The sequence below is a fragment of the Myodes glareolus genome, chromosome 4 (assembly GCF_982192425.1).
Source record: "Myodes glareolus chromosome 4, mMyoGla1.1, whole genome shotgun sequence".
Classification (NCBI taxonomy): Eukaryota; Metazoa; Chordata; class Mammalia; order Rodentia; family Cricetidae; genus Myodes; species Myodes glareolus.
In genome coordinates this window covers 37,255,723-37,274,209 of record NC_142029.1, presented here as the reverse complement: position 1 = coordinate 37,274,209, position 18,487 = coordinate 37,255,723, and the positions used below count along the sequence as shown (strand labels likewise).

Sequence of the window (18,487 nt, the reverse complement as noted above, 5' to 3'; positions counted from 1 at the left end):
CTTCCCCAATTCACACTTACCTGTCTCGTTTCCTTTTGACCGCTTCATCCTCTGTATCGAGAACCCGGTCACTGAAGAATGACCGCTGGCTCCGTACAGGGCCTCCCTGTTATTTTCTGATAAATTGATTGAAGTTTTTTTTTTGCCAAACTAAAGCAAATTAACACTGTTTCTTTCTCAACATGTGATTTCCCACAGGGTCATATGCAATAGAAAGTAGTTTGAGACTTCCTAGATACTTTCTACAGTAAAGCTAGTCTAGACTCACATTTATTTCTTCTCAAGCCAGTACCTTTGCTGTTTCTCCCAAGATTTTTTTTTCCGTTCTTGTTCTTTCTTTCTCTATTTAGTTCACATATACAGTGGTGCCTGCCTGTGTGCCTGTGCACTAACATGTGCCTGTTGCCCAGAGAGGAGAGCTTCAGATGCCCTGAAACTGGAGTTACACCTTGTCAATGCTGGAAAGTGAACGAGTACTCCTCTAGAACGAGTGCCCTTTGTGGGACCCTCACCCCTTATTCTCAAAGGGACAAGAAGAAATTTCCTAGCAGAATGTTTTCCCAGGAAGAGAGTGGCCTTCCCTCTCCCACCCAGCATATTCTGAGCACAAGGTCACTTAGCCCAGCCCAGCCAGCCACCTGGTACAGGCTGATAAAGATGGCCTAACTCAGGAACAGTGGCCTTGTTCTAAAAACAAGGAAAAAGCTGACTTAACAGAATGTGAGGGAGCAAAAGTCCTTGTACCCATGCCAAAGCATCTTCAAAGATTCTCTTTGTAGTTATGCCTTTAAAAGCTTACCCCACAGAGGAGATACAACTCCTCTCTACCTTGTTGTAACGGGGATGGAGATGAGTTCCAAACATGTTTGTATTATGCTGATTAAACCTTGCTTATTACAGTCTGGGCCTCTCTGGTGGTCTCTCTCTGGGGGTCGTGATCTGGGCACAACATATGGTGCATTGACCGGGAACCCCAGAGATTCTACCAGGATGATGGAAGTCCAGAGGTTTATTAGCATCTACCGGTGAGAGAGCACTCGTTGTCTTTTGTCTCTTGTCTCTTTGTCTCTGTCATTTTGTCTTGTCTGGCAGGCTGTGGCTGCTTTGGTTTTGTACCGGTCGACCAATTTGGGATTTTGTTATTGACAGGTGTTCTCTGAAGTGGACGCGCTTGTACAGAGACCCTGCAGAAGCAAGGGACACCTTGTCTTCCATTTTCAGACAGAGTTGGGAATTCTCCAACTCCCGGGTCATTTCCAGACAGGGGCCTTGCTGGCTCTGGGTCATTTCCAGACAAGGATCGGAATTCTCCCACTCCCGGGTCATTTCCAGACAGGGGCCTTGCTGGCTCCGGGTCATTTTCAGACAGGGAGTTTTGCTCCTGGGTCATTAGACAGGGACTGGCATTCTACAGACCCTGGATCATTTGCAGCCACCTCAGAGACAGCTGTTTGAGTTTCTCCCATAGTGGGAGAAAATGTCACTATGTGTCTTGTCCCTGGAATTTGTCAAAGTCCTTTTATGTTATGTTATGGTAATTGTTACTTTGTTTTCTTTCTTGAGGCTCCTTTGGAGCTCCATCCCCCCCCCCCCCCAGCAGTTAGGCATGGAGAGGAGAGAGGCAAAATCTTGGAGAGCACCCAAAAGAAACTGGGCGCAGAGAGGGTAGGGAATACATGCCTGTGACTTGTAATGTCTTTGGGGCTACTACATTGGGTACGTGGTGATCCCCTGGAGTTCCAGAAAACTGTTGTCTCTTTGTTTATTATGTTTAAGACTGGACTGACGGGACTTAAAAAAAAAAAAGACAAAACTTAAACGTAAAATGCAGATAACTTGACAGAAGCCCATATAGGGTCTGTATCCCTAGCCCTGAGCCAGGTCTGATGGCAAGAGAATACACTGTCTGGGTGCTGAGAGCTAAGCCTTGAGACTGCGAGAAATGCAATGTGACAGAGGATCTGGATGGGGGCTGGGGGACTCTGAGGCCAGGGAACAAGGACACCTGAGACGGAGCAGATGACAAAAATCATCATACACCCAGCTTCTTCAAAAGACAGGCGGTGGAGCTAATGACTGAGAGAGGCCGGCTGCAGCAGAACAGGGCGGCCCCCCTCCCTTGTTCTCTCTCTGTATCTTGAGGGTCTTTGCCTTAGGCAGGAGAGAGGGACCTACACACAGGTGACAGAGAACTGATCGCTTGCAATTAAAAAACTGTGCAAATGTAAAACAAAAAATCTGAGATCACGGTCAAAAAAGTTAACAAAAAACTTTTTAAAGAAAGCATTAACAGCTAAGGACACTCTCTGTGCCCACTGCTGCTGCCCCCCTCTTTTCTTTTCTGAACCAAGTTCTTCAGTATGATAACACTCAAGGTCTCTTCTACTGGCCAGCAGTTTCCCGTCTTAATCCTTTTCTGTCCTGATACTGCTTATAAGAAGTTTTCAATTATACCAACTTGTAACTTTAAAAAATGTTGATTTTTAAAATAAATGTCAAAAGATACATTATGTTTAAAAATGCTTTTGTTTCCACAGGAAAAAAAATATATGGGTTACAAATACTTATCATCTTTAATTAAGATGCATATTTCTGCTTTTGTTTTATACAATGTTCTGCTAAATAAAATCACAAAAAAGACTCTGATAAAAATTTACACATTATCTAAAAAGGTTTTTAATACAGGTTTTTAAAAGACCAAAAGATGTTTGCTATAATTTCTTGTACTTAACTGTTTAACTGTTAATTCTGGTTTTAAAAAGCTTTATTTGTCTTGATAAAGGGTCATGGTTATTTCTTTAAAAATTATATATGTTTATTTTGTTAAAAAATTAGTCTTTGGTACTTATAAATTTTGTACTTGTAATTCTTCTCTGAGCTCTGGTCATTAGATTCGGGTTCGCAAACATTTGGATGCCTTTTTGATACAGATTAATGTTAAAACTGTTTTATGCTGTTCTTTATTGATATACAAGAAAGTCAGTTACCACCGGGAATATTTGGGATTAGACTCCCAAAGGAAAAAAACCAGCTACAAAGTAAACACCAATGCCAGGTAATAGTCAATAGAAATGCCAACTATAATAAAGTAGGTTATAAAACATATATGCTTGTAAAATGTTTCATATTGTTAATATTTAGATTTTAGCCTCATTGTCTTTGCTAAAATCATTAAAGGTTCAATCTAACAAAAATATGATATATAGTTCTAGTCTGTTAAAAATACAAATTAACAATCAGTCATCCTCAAATACTGATATAAGTACATGGATAAGCCTTATTTAGTCCCCTATATATGTTTTAAAGCTTAAAACAAATAATTTTAATAATAAAGTTTGTCTAATCAGAGATACCTGGAGAACCCTAAATACTTCAGAGATCTATAAAAAATGGCATTTCAAATAATATTTAAAAGGCTTATATCAGACAGAGACTCTGAGATCCTAACAGTGACCCAAGGTCTCCAAAGAGACCTTGTATGAGATACCGCAATGTCTCCACCTGGATAACGACGACGCTGACCACTGGGCGAAATGCCCAGATGCTATGACCTGCTGCCAGGACCCAGCCCAGACTGTGGACAAACAGTGGGACCTTGGAGAATTGATTGCACCACTTTTGCCAGACAAAATAAGGCCAGTCTTTTCCATGTCCCTCTTCCACAGAAACCAATCACCTTATGGGCCTGGTAAAGCCTGCTGTTCTGATACTGCTGCCTCCAACGCTATGGAGACCTGGGTATGACTGTATATGGGCTGGTCTCTGTCATTTTTCTGTTTTGTCTGTACTTAAGTATAATTTATTAATCCTTCTAAGATCTCTGATTATATTTAATGGCTAGGCCAGCTATAATATCAATTTAAGAGCAAAAAGGATATCCAGATCCTTACAAAAAGCCATAGCCAGCTTGTTAGCTCATTATATATAAAGGTCTAAGAATATAAAAGTTCATAAACATCAAGGGTTAAAAAAATAATTTGAAATAATACTAATAAACAATAAAACAATGACTACATACTGTTTGGGTTACAAGTTCAGAATTTTCTATGTTTTTGCTGGGACTCAAAGGTATAAGTCTATTTTTACTGTTTTATAAATATCTGTTATTTGCTATTTCTATAATATGGATTTTAATATAGGCCTAAAAGTTTCAAATGTATTAACTTCTGTTCCTAGTTTAAATTTGTCTCAACAGGTTTCCCCTTGGTTGGCGGACACAAACAAGCATTAATTGCTGACTGCAACCTGCTCCAAATGACTGTGGACTTGCTAAAAATTTGATATGGACCAATGTAGCCGATATAAATGCTCCCTGGCTCTTCAACAAAGTCCACAAACCAAATGTTCCTAAAATTTTCTCTTTTTGACTAGCATTTCACCCTTGTTAACCCTTGACCACGACCCCCAAAGTCAGCTGGAAGCAGTTAAAAGAATACATCGTCCAATAACCCCTGTTTAAAATGCTAAGTCAAAAAAAAAAACCATAAAAAGGCTCTAATTTTAAGAGACAATTTGGCCAAAGTTAGAAAAACCAGCTCATGATCGAGCTGATTCTTAGGACCAAGAGGAGTAGGGAATGTGGGACCCTCACCCCTTATTCTCAAAGGGGCAAGAAGAAATTTCCTAGCAGAATGTTTTCCCAGGAAGATAGTGGCCTTCCCCTCTCCCACCCAGCATATTCTGAGCACAAGGTCACTTAGCTCAGCCCAGCCAGCCACCTGGTACAGGCTGATAAAGATGGCCTAACTCAGGAACAGTGGCCTTGCTCTAAAAACAAGAAAAAAAGCTGACTTAACAGAATGTGAGGGAGCAAAAGTCCTTGTACCCATGCCAAAGCATCTTCAAAGATTCTCTTTGTAGTTATGCCTTTAAAAGCTTACCCCACAGAGGAGATACAACTCCTCTCTACCTTGTTGTAACAGGGATGGAGATGAGTTCCAAACATGTTTGTATTATGCTGATTAAACCTTGCTTATTACAGTCTGGGCCTCTCTGGTGGTCTCTCTCTGGGGGTCGTGATCTGAGCACAACACCCTTAACTACTAAGCTGTCTGTCCTGATGGAAGGGAGCTGAGGAACAACAGTGGCGCGTGCCTGTCACCTCAGCCCATGACCAGCAGAAGCAGAAGGGGTCAATCAAGGCCATCTGATCTGTAGAAAGAGTTCCAGGCCACCTAGGAATACAGAGGGAAACTCTGAATGATTTAGTTTGAAAGAAAATGACCCCAAAAGGGAGTGGCACTATTAAGTAGGTGTGGCTGTGTTGGCGGAAGTGTGTCCCTGTGGCGGTGGGCTTTGAAGACTCATATGTGCTCAAGATACAGCCTAGCATTTCATACCACTTCCTGTTGCCTGCAAGCCAACACGTAGGACACTCGGCTACTTCTCCAGCACTGTGTCTGCTGCATGCCTCCATGTTGCACCGTGACGATAACAGACTAAACCTCTGAAAACATAAGGCAGCCCAATTCAATGATTTTCCCTGACAGGTGTTGCTGTGGTCCTGTTATCTGTTTACAGCAGTAGAAACCCCAACTAAGACACTGTCCCTAAAGTAAATATACAGAAGTAACTAATTAGAAATGGGGTCAGAGAGATTGCTGCTCTAGAGGAGGAGAGTTGGTTCTCAGCACGCAGGAGGCTCACAACTCTCCAACTCCATCTGCAGAAGATCCAATGCCTTCTTCTGCTTCTATGAGAACCTGCATATTCAATCAACATATATACACAAAGATATACACACATGAAATAATAATAATAATAACAATAATAATAATAAACCAAGGGTGGAAAAGAAGGCTTAGGATAGAACATAGTGGGAGAGCATGTGGGAAGGTACAGCTTCAACTTCCTGCACCATAAAACAAAATGACAGGAATAGACAGTATGACACAGGATTGACTTTGCTGTACATCAATCCAGTTGGCTCAGTGTCTTATGCTACATGAACTGCATGCGAAGAGCTGGGAACTCTGAGCTCAAGGCTCAACTGGTCACCAACTTAGGCTTAGCCCAGTGTCTCAGAGGGAAAGCTGAGCTCCTGACTGATAGTGTGAGATACAAATGTGCTACATGGCACACAACTCCCTCAGGGCAGCTGTGATTAGGGTACATTGTGTGTATAATTCGCATGGGCAGAGAGGAGTTGCATAGGTCCACAGATTGTAAGAATCTCAGCCCTGGGCCCACAAGGGGGGAGTGAGCAGGTCTTGGAGTCAAGGGAGTGCTGAAAGTTCTGGAAGAGTCTGGCCAGGCAGAATTTTACCAAAGAAGCACTTGAGTCTTGATAGGTATTTATTAGTCAAAAGGCATGTTTATTAGTCAAAAGATGCTGTTTGCCTGTAGATGTGGTATCTGAGATGCTTCCACTTCCAAAGCAAACAGTGCGGCAAATTTAAAAAGACATTGGAACTCAAAGTCCCAGGTCATTATCATCAGGTGTCCTTCAAATTCAGTAAATGAGCACAGAGATGACAGTCAATGTCAATGAAGCAAGAGTTCACAGTACCAATGTTAATGTGGGCCCTTAAACGGATGGGCTGAAGCCAACCTTGGAAAACACTAGATGTTTGGTGCAAGGTAACCTAGAAACTTTGGGTTTTTTTTTAAGCACATTTAACAAATTAGAGAATCTTGCACAAGATTAACAAATTAACAAATTAATTTGTTAATTAATTAACAAATTAGAGAATCTGAATTTTATTTGCATTTGGTTTTTTGGAGACAGGGTCTTACTACATATCCATGGCTGTATGACTTTTAATTTTTATCAAAGTCTGAGTGTCACCAAATGTCACCAAAAGACAGATACAGCAGCTATGACTCTTCCAAGCCATCTATGGAACTTCCCACAGTCTCAACTGTGAACCTGCCATCAATCCCCGACTCCACCCATAGACTTGGCTGAACACAATGATGTTTGTTCAGAAGAATCTCTGAGTTGCTGGTTGAATGGAAGTTGGGGACATCCCTGTGGGCTTCTTCTCTCCCACTTCAATGTGTTTTAACCCATCTCTTACTCCCCATCCTTCAGCTTCTCTTCAACAGAGACCCACACTGGTCTCTGATCTCTCAGAATCCTCTAAGCACATTCCCTGATGCTGTTTGCCTGTAGATGTGGTATCTGAGATGCTTCCACTTGTAAGTATCAGAAAACTCAAGATATCTTCGTAAGAAGGATCACCTATCAGCAGTGAACGGCAGAACGCTAGAGTTGGTTAACTTATCAGTACGGTGATATTATCAATAACCCTAGAAAGTCTGGGCTACTCTGTCATGTCAGCAGTGGGCTAGATCCACACAGATGTCCCCTGCCTCTCAAGGTTCTAAGCCTTCTCTATTCCCTGTCCCTGTGAACATGAACACAAGTGGTCCCACCCAGGGTCCCAGTCACCATTGTTCTGTGGGGAGGAACCCCTCTCCCAGCTCTCAGTGCTTCTGTGGTCTCTCTGGCTGAATGGAGGAAACCAGAAAACACAGTAACGAGAAAAAATCAAAAACCTAATAGAAAAAAAAAGCCAAATGAATAAACAATAACAACAAAAAACAAACAAACTTGAAAATGATAAGGTACATATTGACAGCAGATATTAATGAAATACAGAAAAGCATAAGAATATACTTTAATACCTTTAAGCCACTAAATTGAAAAATTTAAGATAAATGGATGAATTTCTAAATGCACAGGATGTGGCAAAATTAAGCTAAGAAGAAAAGTCCTTAAAATGATTCATAACCAGCAGCGAGACTGAAGCAGTAATAATAAGACTCCTAACTAAAATATGCCCAGAGTCAGATGAAGTACTGTAGAAGTCTACTGTACTTAAAGGAGAATTGATACCAGGTACCCAAATTGTTCCATGAGTAGAAGAGGAAGAGGGGTTTCCAAACTCATTTTATGATGCACTATTACCCTGACACCAAAGCCCAGGTAAAGACACAAGCAGTCACCAAGGTTTCTCTTTCCTCACATTGTCACCAGCCACTTAATTTTATACTTATGTGTTTACATATAAGTGTGCACACATGTTTGCATGTCACAGTGTTTACATAAATGTCAGATGGCAACTTAGTGGAATTGATTTTCCCCTTCCACTCTGTGGAATCAGGGAATTAAATTCCGGTGGTGAGTCTGGATGACTGTGCCCTTACCAGTGAGTCGTTTTGTGACACCTTCACCAGTATTCACTTTGATTTTTTTTCTTTTTAAAATTTAAGTAAAATGTAATTACATCATTTTCCACTCTCTTTCCTCCCTCCCAGTGTGCACCTCTCCCAATCTCTCACAAATTCACAGTGTCCTTTTCTTTAATCATTGTTATATATACATATAAACAAATAAACATAAATACATTCTTCTGACTCTGTTTAGTGTTGCCTGCATGTGTGTGTCTAGGGCTGACCCCTTGGTATTGGATCCTATCAAGAGGATCATCCCTAAGAAAGCCTAATTCTCTCTCAACAGTTGCTAATTGCTTGTACACTTTATTTATGGGTGTGACCCATAAGATTTCCTTCATCTATATTGCGATGTCAACTGGTGTTGGAATTTCTCAGGTCTTGTTCAGGAAGCCATGTTGAGATTTTATGGGTGTAGCTTTCCTGTTATAGAAGGCACAATTTCACAGCAGACTTCTGTCTGTTTGGCTCTTATGATCCTTCTGCCCCTTGTCCATGGTGCACCCTTAGCCTTTGGTGTGGGAGCTGGGTTATAGATTTTCAGTTGGGCCTGGGAATCACAGTCAGTCATTCTCTGCATTTGAGCATTTGTGACTTTCTGTTATGGTTCCCAACATCTGCAAATGGAAGCTTCATTCATGAGAGGTAATGCTGTGGGAACTCCTTTGTGGGACCCTGACCTCCATGATTCTTGAGGCCAAAATACTGGATGCAAATAATGTTTACGCTAACCAGCTAAGCTTTCTGCTAGTTTTGTCCTTGGTTTTGCTATAGCCTGGTACATTAGCCTGAGGGATCTATTTTACTTTAAAATGGTAATTTCTCAACCTGCCTCAAAGAAGCTCAGGCGCCAAGGTCCATCTAACCTGTCTGACATTGCCTTGTACCCTCGACCACCTGCCTGGGGAAAAACTCCCACACAGAGGCCAGTTTCCCCAGCCCCCTCCAGGTGGGAGGAGTTTTCCTTTACTGGGGTCAAAGGTATTTTAACCCTGGATTTAGTTAAATAAAGGGGCATTCTCTTCTTGAGGATGACTGAAACTTTGTATCTGTGTGTGTGTGTCTTATGCTTTAACCCCTAGGACAATATGGAACTCGTGGGATGTGGGTGGCGTGAAAGGACGACCCCTACACTCCTTCAGCCAACAGCCTTTAAAATACTGACCCACTTTGGGTGTAGCCTCATGTACTATATATACAGTTGTAAAAATGTGTGTGGCCCTTTGGCTGTTGGATTCTATTTTTGTTCCCCACTCATTCAGAGGACTGCTGATCTACGAGTCTTCCCCTAAATAAACCATTATTACACTCCATTCTGAATGAGTGTGTAACTATTTTATTATAATCTACAACAAGGTGATGTTATACCTATTTGTATAATTTCTTAGCATAGATTTCCATTAAGTTATAATAGAGTTGTAATTTGATTTTGTTAGGTGCATACAAAAGAGTATAAATATATATTTGTATCACCTCCTCTTCCATGAGAGTTATACCTATCTGTGGTTATAAGAATAAGTATTTAGAATGCAGTTAGGGATTATACTGGTTTAGGAAGATGGCAGTTGTATGTTTTTCCTCTAAGATTTCTGACTTTGCTAGCTCTAGATGGTTGACTGATTCTTTTGGTTTCAGGCATGATTTCCCTCATGTTGATCAAGGCTTAGGTCCAATTACATAGCTGTTGGTTACTGTCAAAATATGAACTTTGGGTCTGTCTTGCCATGCTGGTTGATGTTTGGGGTCATGGGTATCACAGTGAGGTAGGACTATTGGTTGCCTTTCTACCCTGGCAGCTTGCACAGTCACAGCTGGTGCTATGGAATCTCGTCCTCAGTGGGGAGGCTGTCAGGGAAGCCCCAACTTGAATACTCCAAGTCCTGTGTCAGAAGTGTGTGGTGTCTTGAGCCATGGGTCCTTACCTTCAAGGATAACATAATAGCCTGTGTTGTTTGTGCAGTTGATACATAGATTCCCCTCTGTATGCTATGAATATGTTGTAGTGCCATTGGTTAATAAAAACCTGTTTTCAGCCAATGGCTTAACAGAATATAGTCAGTCTGGAAAAGATACATAGAGAGAGTAAGGCAGAGTCAATGGTCTTGTAGCCACCAGAGGAGAAAGACACAAGCTGCCAGCTGGAAACTTGCCAGTAATTCATGAGACTTGTGTTAAAATATAAAATAATAGAAATTGGTTAATTTTAGATTTAAGAGCTAGCTAGAAATACACTTAAGCTTTTGAAAAAACAGTATTGCAAACAATATAATTTCTATGTGATTACTTCAGGTCTGAGAAGGCAGGAACAAATGAACAACCTGCGCCAACAAAATGGATGTCAGATCTGAGTGGCCGGAAACAAACAGGCTATGCCAACAGGAAGTCTCTTTCACTTCTCTGGCCAACAACCCAAAAGGGAGTGTCTCATACCTGGTAGTGGGATTTTTAGTAGATAGTCTGTGACTTTGGGGGAAACATTATTATCACAAGTGGCATAACTCTGTTGAAAATATACAGTTACAAATACCTTATATTTTATTTTAGTTATGGTTTCTGTTGTTGTGATAAACACCATGATCATAAGAAACTTGGGAAGGAAAGGGTTTACGTCATCTATCAGCTTGTAGTCTATCACCCAGGGAAGTCAGGATAGGAACTCAAGGCAGGAGCCTAGAGGCAGGACCTGAAGCAGAGGCCATGGAGAATTGCTGGTTATGGGCTGGCTCCTGCAGGCTTCTTCAGTCTGCTCTGCTTTCTTCTACACCCAGAATCACCTTCCCATAGGTGTCACCACTTACAATGGGCTGGGCCATCTTACATAATTACTAATTCAGAAAATGTGCTACAGGTGTGCCTACAAACCATGGTGTGTAGAGGAGTTTATTCTCAATTGAGATTCCCTCTTCCTAACTAACTTCGGATTTGTCAAGTTGGCATAAAACTAGCCAGCATATATGTATAATTTTAGACAAATAATTCTTTATGACTTTTTCACATATTAATAATTTGTTCCTCTCCCATTCCTTATATATTGCATTTCCTCCCCCTTTACATTTCACCTCCCTTTCCCCATTTTCCCATTCATATCATTTTTTCTTTGTTTTGCTTATTTATTTATTTATTTATTTTGAGACAGGGTTTCTCTGTGTAACAGTTCTGACTCTCCTGGAACTTGCTTGGTAGACCAAACTGGCCTGAGATTCAGTGAGATCTGTCTGCCTCTGCCTCCTTAGTGTTGGGATTAAAAGTGTGTGCCGCCACCACCCGATTCTTTTCATATCATTTGTATCTTGCTATTTTCCTCTCTAGTGGCCCCCCTGGCAGAATTCTGTGTATCCAGGTGGGCCAGCGCTTTTTAAAAATGGATTTTCAAAGCTTTATGGAAGCAGGAGCTGATCCAGTCCAGGGACATAGGTCAATCAAGACTGAACCAGTCACCTTGTCCAGGGCAGACCTGAGACAGCAAACTCCACCAGAACAGGTACAGGGGAGTAACCACTGAGCAAGTAAGCCAGAGCCAGAGACTGCTGAGGGTTCGGATGTGAATCTGGGATCTTCAAGGGAATAGACTTAAGCCAGAACTCCTATGTGTCTGGGTGTGAGTCTAGGACCTCTGAGGAACTAGACCTCAGCCAGGTCCTCTGTGGGTGTGTGCACACCCGAGCCTAGGAACTCTGAGGGAATAGTCCAGAGCCAGAGACCTTTGTAGGACCAGCCCCAAGCCAGGGACCTATGCAGGAACAGACCCAGACCAGGGACATTGACAGAAATAGGTCTGAGCCAACAACTTAGGCTAGAGCAGGCCTGAGACAGCAAACTCCAAGGGAGTGGAGCAAAGACCGGTAGTGCTGAGCGATCTCCAGGAACACGGAGTGACCAATGGGGTAACTAGAACCGTGACACTGACTGTACCATGAGGAACTACTGAAAGACTCCCGTAGGCGTCTTCCCTCGGGAGAGACCCCGTACCCAAAGATCAGTCGAAAACACACAGCCGGATGCAAGCAGCAAGAGGTTTATTGGATACCAGGTACCTGGGGTGACCAAGTCTCTCAGAGGACTTGCGCGCCACAGGTTGGGGGTGAGGGGTTTTTATAGGAAAGCAAAAAGCAAAGTTTACAGAAGCGAGATGCAGGGTGGTAAATTTTTAACCTAAGTAACAATGAGGGGACTATTCAGCGGTTTGCTGTTCCTCCTATCCTGCCCCCTCCCTTCCTGGCTGGCGACCAGATGTCTGATTGCACAGCCCCTGACTCGTGAGAGCCCCGCTTTATACGTGACTCAGGCCTCTCAATTCTCTCTTCCTTTGTTTCTATGGCCAGTCCATAAATCCCGGTCTTGCAGCCAGATAAGGCTGTCCTTGCCCTAACTTCAAGTATCTTTGTTCAGCATTCCGGAGGTCCTGAATTAAGCCTGTTATTTGTTCAGCACTCCGGAGGCCCTGACTAGGCTTGTTATCTGTTCATCCTTTGCAAAACGTTATAACTGTGGTTAAAGTTAAAACGAGTTGGGGTCCTTCACTACAATCTGAGCCTTGGATTTATTGGCAGCTAGAAGATTAATCAACAGAATCACAGACAGCCCCAACCACACCTATTAGAAGAAAAGATAAGTAGAAAAGGTACGAACATATGCAACACCACAAAGAGCAACACGACACCAGTAAAACCTAAAAACCCTACAACAGCAAGACTTGAACAACCAAATATAGATGAAACAGAAGAAAATAACCTAGAAAACTTCAGGAGAATATTTGAAACTCTTAAAGAGGAAATGGAAAATTCCCTCAAAGAAATGGAGGAAAAGACAAAAAATTGGAAGACATCAGCAAATCTCTTAAAGAAAACCAAGAAAAAGCAAACAAACATATGAAAGAAGCTATTCAAGACTTGAAAACTGAAATAGAGACAACGAAGAAAACACAAGCCGAGGGAATCATAGAAACAGAAATCATGAGAAAATAATCAGAAACCACAAACACAAGCATGAACAGCAGAATCCAAGAGGTGGAAGAGAGAATCTCAAGCACTGAAGATACAGTAGAGAAAATAGACTCATCAGTCAAAGAAAATATTAAATCTATCAAAAGTTTAATGTAAAATATTCAGGAAATATGGGACACCATGAAAAGGCTAGCCCTAAGAATAATAGGTATAGAAGAAAGAGAAGTTCAACTTAAAAGCACAGAATATATATTTAACAAAATCATAAAAGTAAACTTTCCCAACCTAAAGAGAGATGTGCCTATGAAGAAGCTTACAGAACACCAAATAGACTGGATCAAAAGAAAAGTCCCCTCACCACATAATAATCAAAACACTAAACATACATAGTAAATGTAGGTACACAGGTCGGTCCCCATTTTGCCCGAGGCGCTATGCAGGGCCGTTCTGCTTCCTGGTTCCACTGCACCAGCTTGAAGGTGTAGCATAGAGAGAACTCACCCTCTCCTATTATGATAATTTCACCTACGGCCCAAGGGTATAGCTTAGAGAGAACTCTCCCTCTTCTGTTATGGTAATTCCACCTGCAAGCAAGGTTCTTGCTGCAGGCAAGGTTCCCGGGTCAGCTTCTCTCTGACCCTGAGCATGACCACCTGGCTTCCTCTTTTCTCTGTTCAGCTGCTCTCTGACCTTGGGTGCAGCCGCCTGGTTTTTCTCTTTCCCTGTTCCTGATGGGGGGCTGGTGTCTTTCTGCCCCACAGTCTATATACCCGACTTATGCTTAATAAAGTTGCCATTTGCCACTTGCTCCTTGGTAAATGAGCCTGGTCCCTTTTGTGTGTGTCTGTTTTAACCCTTTAGGATATTAATCTGTTCTCGTGGGCTCGGTTCAGGAAAACGCGCACCTGTTTCGAGGTTCGGGTGTTCACAGAAAAGTGCGGAGGCAACAAGTAAAGAAAGAATATTAAAGGCTGCAAAGGAAAAAAGAAAAGTAGCATAAAAGGCAGACCCAACAGAATATACCTGACTTCTCATTAGAGACATTGAAAGTCAGAAGGCCATGGTCAAGTATTATGTAGACATTAAGAGACCTTGGATGCCAGCTCAGACTACTATACCCAGCAAAACTTTCAATCACCATAGAATGACAAAACAAGATATTCCATGACAAAACCAGATTTAACCAATACCTAGCCACAAACCCAGCCCTACACAAAATACTAGAAGGAAAACTACAACCCAAGGAAGTTGGCTGTACCAACAAAAACACAGACAATTGATGGTCTCATAGCAGTAAATCCAAAATAAGGGGAAAACTCACAAATTAACATGACCAACAATAAAAACTAAATTAACAGGAGATAGCAATCACTGGTCATTAATATCCCTTAATGTAAATGAACTCAACTCATCTATAAAAAGGCAAAGGCTAACAGATTGGATACAAAAACAGAATCCATCCTTCTTCTGCATACAAGAAACATATCTCAACCTCAAGGACAGACATCGTCTCAGAATAAAGGGTTGGGAAAAATATACCAATCAAATGGACCTAAGAAACAAGCAGGTGTAGCTATCCTAATATCTAAGAAAATAGACTTCAAACTAAAATCAGTCAAAAGAGACAAAAAAGGGCATTTTGATATTAGTCACAGGAAAAATCCATCAAGAGGAAATCTCAATACTGACCATCTATGCCCCAAATACAAGGGCACCCTCATATATAAAAGAAACACTTCTAAAGCTTAAATCATACATTAACCCAATGCACTAATAGTGGGAGACTTCAACACTCCACTCTCACTGGACAGGTCATTCAGACAAAAAAAAATTAACAGAGAAATAAGGGAACTAACAGATGTTATGATTCAAATAGACTTAACAGATATCTCTAGAATGTTCCATCCAAACAGATAAGAATGTACCTTCTTCTCAGCACCTCATGGAACCTTCTCAAAAACTGACCACATAATGGGTAACAAAAAAAAACCTCAACAAATATAAAAAAATTGGAATAACTCCACGTATCTTTTTAGATCACCATGGTTTAAAACTAGAAGTCAACAGCAAAACCAATTCCAGAAAGCCCCCAAACACATGGAAATTAAACAATGCTCACCTGAATCATCAATGGATCAAGGAAGAAATAAAGAATGAAATTAAAGACTTCCTTTAAAATTAAAATTTTAAAATTAAAATTCAATGATAATGACAACACAACATACCCAAATTTATGGGACACAATGAAAGTAGTGTTAAAAGGAAAGTTCATAGCACTAAATGCCTATATAAAGAAGCTAGAAAAATCTCACACTAGTGAACTAATAGAACATTTGGAAACTTTAGAGCAAAAAGAAGCAAACTCACCCAAGAGAACAAGATGACAGGAAATAATCAAATTGAGAGCTGAAATTGACAAAATAGAAATAAAGAAAACAATCCAAAGAATCAATGAGACAAAGAGTTGTTTCTTTGAGAAAATCAACAAAATAGACAACCCTTTATCCAAAAGGCAGAGAGAGAATATCCAAATTAACAAAATCAGAAATGAAAAGGGGGACATAACAACAGACATGGAAGAAATACAGAGGATCATCAGGTCATATTTTGAAAACCTGTACTCCACAAAATTGGAAAAATTAAAGAAAATGAACATCTTTCTGGATATCACTTACAAAAATTAAATCAAGACCAGATAAACAAATTAAACAGACCTATAACTGCTGAAGAAATAGAAACAGTCATCAAAAGTCTCCCCCACCCCAAAAAAACAGGGCCAGATGGTTTCAGCTCAGAATTATACAAGATTTTCAAAGAAGAACTAATACTAATACTCCTCAAATTATTCCACACAATAAAACAGAAGGAGCATTGCCAAACTCTTTTTATGAGGCAACAATTACCCTGACACCCAAACCACAGAAAACATTACTAAGAAAGAGAATTAGAGACCAATTTCACTCATGAACATTGTTGCAAAAATACTAAAAAAAAAATACTGGCAAATAAAATTTAAGAACACATCAGAACCATCAACCACCATAATCAAGTTGGCTTCATCCCAGAGATACAGGGATGGTTCAACATATGAAAATCTGTCAACATAATCTATCATATAAACAAACTGAAAAATAAAAGCTACAAAATCATCTCATCAGATGCTGAAAAAGCTTTTTGACAAAATACAATATCCCTTCATGATAAAGGTCTTGGAGAGAGCAGGGATACAAGGATCATACCTAAACATAATAAAGGCAATATACAGCAGCAGCAAACATCAAACTAAATGGAGAGAAACTCCCAGCAATCCCACTGAAATCAGGAGCAAGACAAGGTTATCCACTCTCCATATCTATTCAATATAGCTCTTGAGGTCTATACTGGCTAGAGCAATAAGACACCAAAAGGAGATCAAGGGGATACAAATTGGAAAAGAAGTCAAACTCTCACTGTTTGCTGATGATGATAGTTTCCATTAGTGATCCCAAAAATTCGACCAAGGAACTTCTACAACTCATAAACACTTTGAGTAATGTAGCAGAATACAAGATTAACTGAAAAAAAATCAGTAGCCCTTCTGTACACAGATGATGAAAGCATTGGGAAAGAAATCAGAGAAACAATACCCTTCACAATAGCCACAAATAGCATAAAATATCTCGGAATAACTCTTAACAAACAAATGGGAGACTTGTATGCCAAGAACTTTAAAACTTTGAAGAAAGAAATTGAAGAAGACACCAAAAAGTAGAAAGATCTCCCATGCTCTTGAGTAGGTAGGATTAACAAAGTAAAAATGTCTATCTTACTAAAAGCAATCTACAGATTCAACACAATGCCCATCAAAATCCCAGCAAAATTCTTCACAGACATTGAAAGTATGGTACTCAACTTCATATGGAAAAGCAAAAAACCCAGGATAGCCAAAACAATACTGTACAACAAAAGAACTTCTGGAGGCATCACAATCCCTGACTTCAAACTCTACTACAGAGCTACAGTACTGAAAACAATCTGGTATTGGCATAAGAATAGATAGCAGGACCAATGGAACTGAATAGAAGACTCAGATATCAATCTACACACCTTTGAATACCTGATTTTTGATAAGCAAAAAATATTAAATGGAAAAAAGAAAGCCTATTTTAAAAGTGGTGCTGGCATAACTGAATATCAACATGTAGAAGAATGAAAATAGACCCATATCTATCACCATGCACAAAACTCAAGTTCAAGTGGATCAAAGACCTCAACATAAAGCCAATCACACTGACCCTTATAGAAGAGAAAGTGGGAAGTACACTTGAACACATTGGCACAGGAGACCACCTCCTAAATAGAACCCCAGCAGCACAGACACTGAGAGAAACAATTAATAAATGGGACCTCCTGAAACTGAAAAGCTTCTGTAAAGCAAAGGACACAGTCAACAAGACAAAACAACAGCCTACAGAATGGGAAAAGATCTTCACTAACCCCACATCAGACAGAGGTCTGATCTCCAAAATATACAAAGAACTCAAGAAAATGGTCATCAAAAGAACACACAATCCAATTTTAAAAAATGGAGTACAGACCTAAACAGAGAACTCTCAACAGAGGAATCTAAAATGGCTGAAAGACAATTAAGGAAATGCTCACCTTCCTTAGTCATCAGAGAAATGTAAATCAAAACAACTCTGAGATTCCATCTTGTACCTGTAAGAATGGCCAAGATCAAAAACACTGATGAACACTTATGCTGAAGAGGTTGTGGGGTAAAGGGAACACTTCTGCATTTCTGGTGGGAATGCAAGCTGGTACAGCCCCTTTAGATGTCAGTGTGGCTAATTCTCAGAAAATTAGGAAACAACCTTCCTCAAGATCCAGTAATACTGCTCTTGGGTACATATCCAAAGGATGCTTAATTCGTGCTACAAGGACATGTGCTCAACTATGTTCATAGCAGCTATGTTTGTCATAGCCAGAATCTGGAAACAACCTAAATGTCCCTCAACTGAAGAATGGGTAAGGAAGATTTGGTACATTTACACAATGGAGTACTACACAGCAGAAAAAAAGTAACATTTTGAATTTTGCAAAAAAATGGATGGAGCTAGAAAGCATCATTTTGAGAGAGGTAACCCAAACACAGAAAGACAATTATCACATTTGCTCACTCATAGGTGGTTTTTCAACATAAAACAAAGAAAATCAGCCCACAAATCACAATTCCAGAGAACTTAGACAACAATGAGGACACTAAGAGAGACTTACATACAACTGATCTACATGGGAAGTTGAAAAATACAAGATCTTCTGAGTAAATTGAAAGCATGAGGACCTTGGGAGAAGGTTGAAGGGAAGAGAAAAGACAGAGAGGGGAG

General features: G+C 40.4%; 1 long non-coding RNA gene across 1 annotated transcript; it reads left to right on the top strand.

Moving 5' to 3' along the window:
* Positions 1 to 603: 603 nt before the first annotated feature.
* LOC148122235 (uncharacterized) lies at positions 604 to 4,980 on the top strand. The gene is made up of 2 exons (XR_015737682.1): positions 604 to 1,025; positions 1,150 to 4,980. It is a non-coding gene; the product is annotated as an uncharacterized LOC148122235 (long non-coding RNA).
* The last annotated feature ends 13,507 nt before the right edge of the window (positions 4,981 to 18,487 follow it).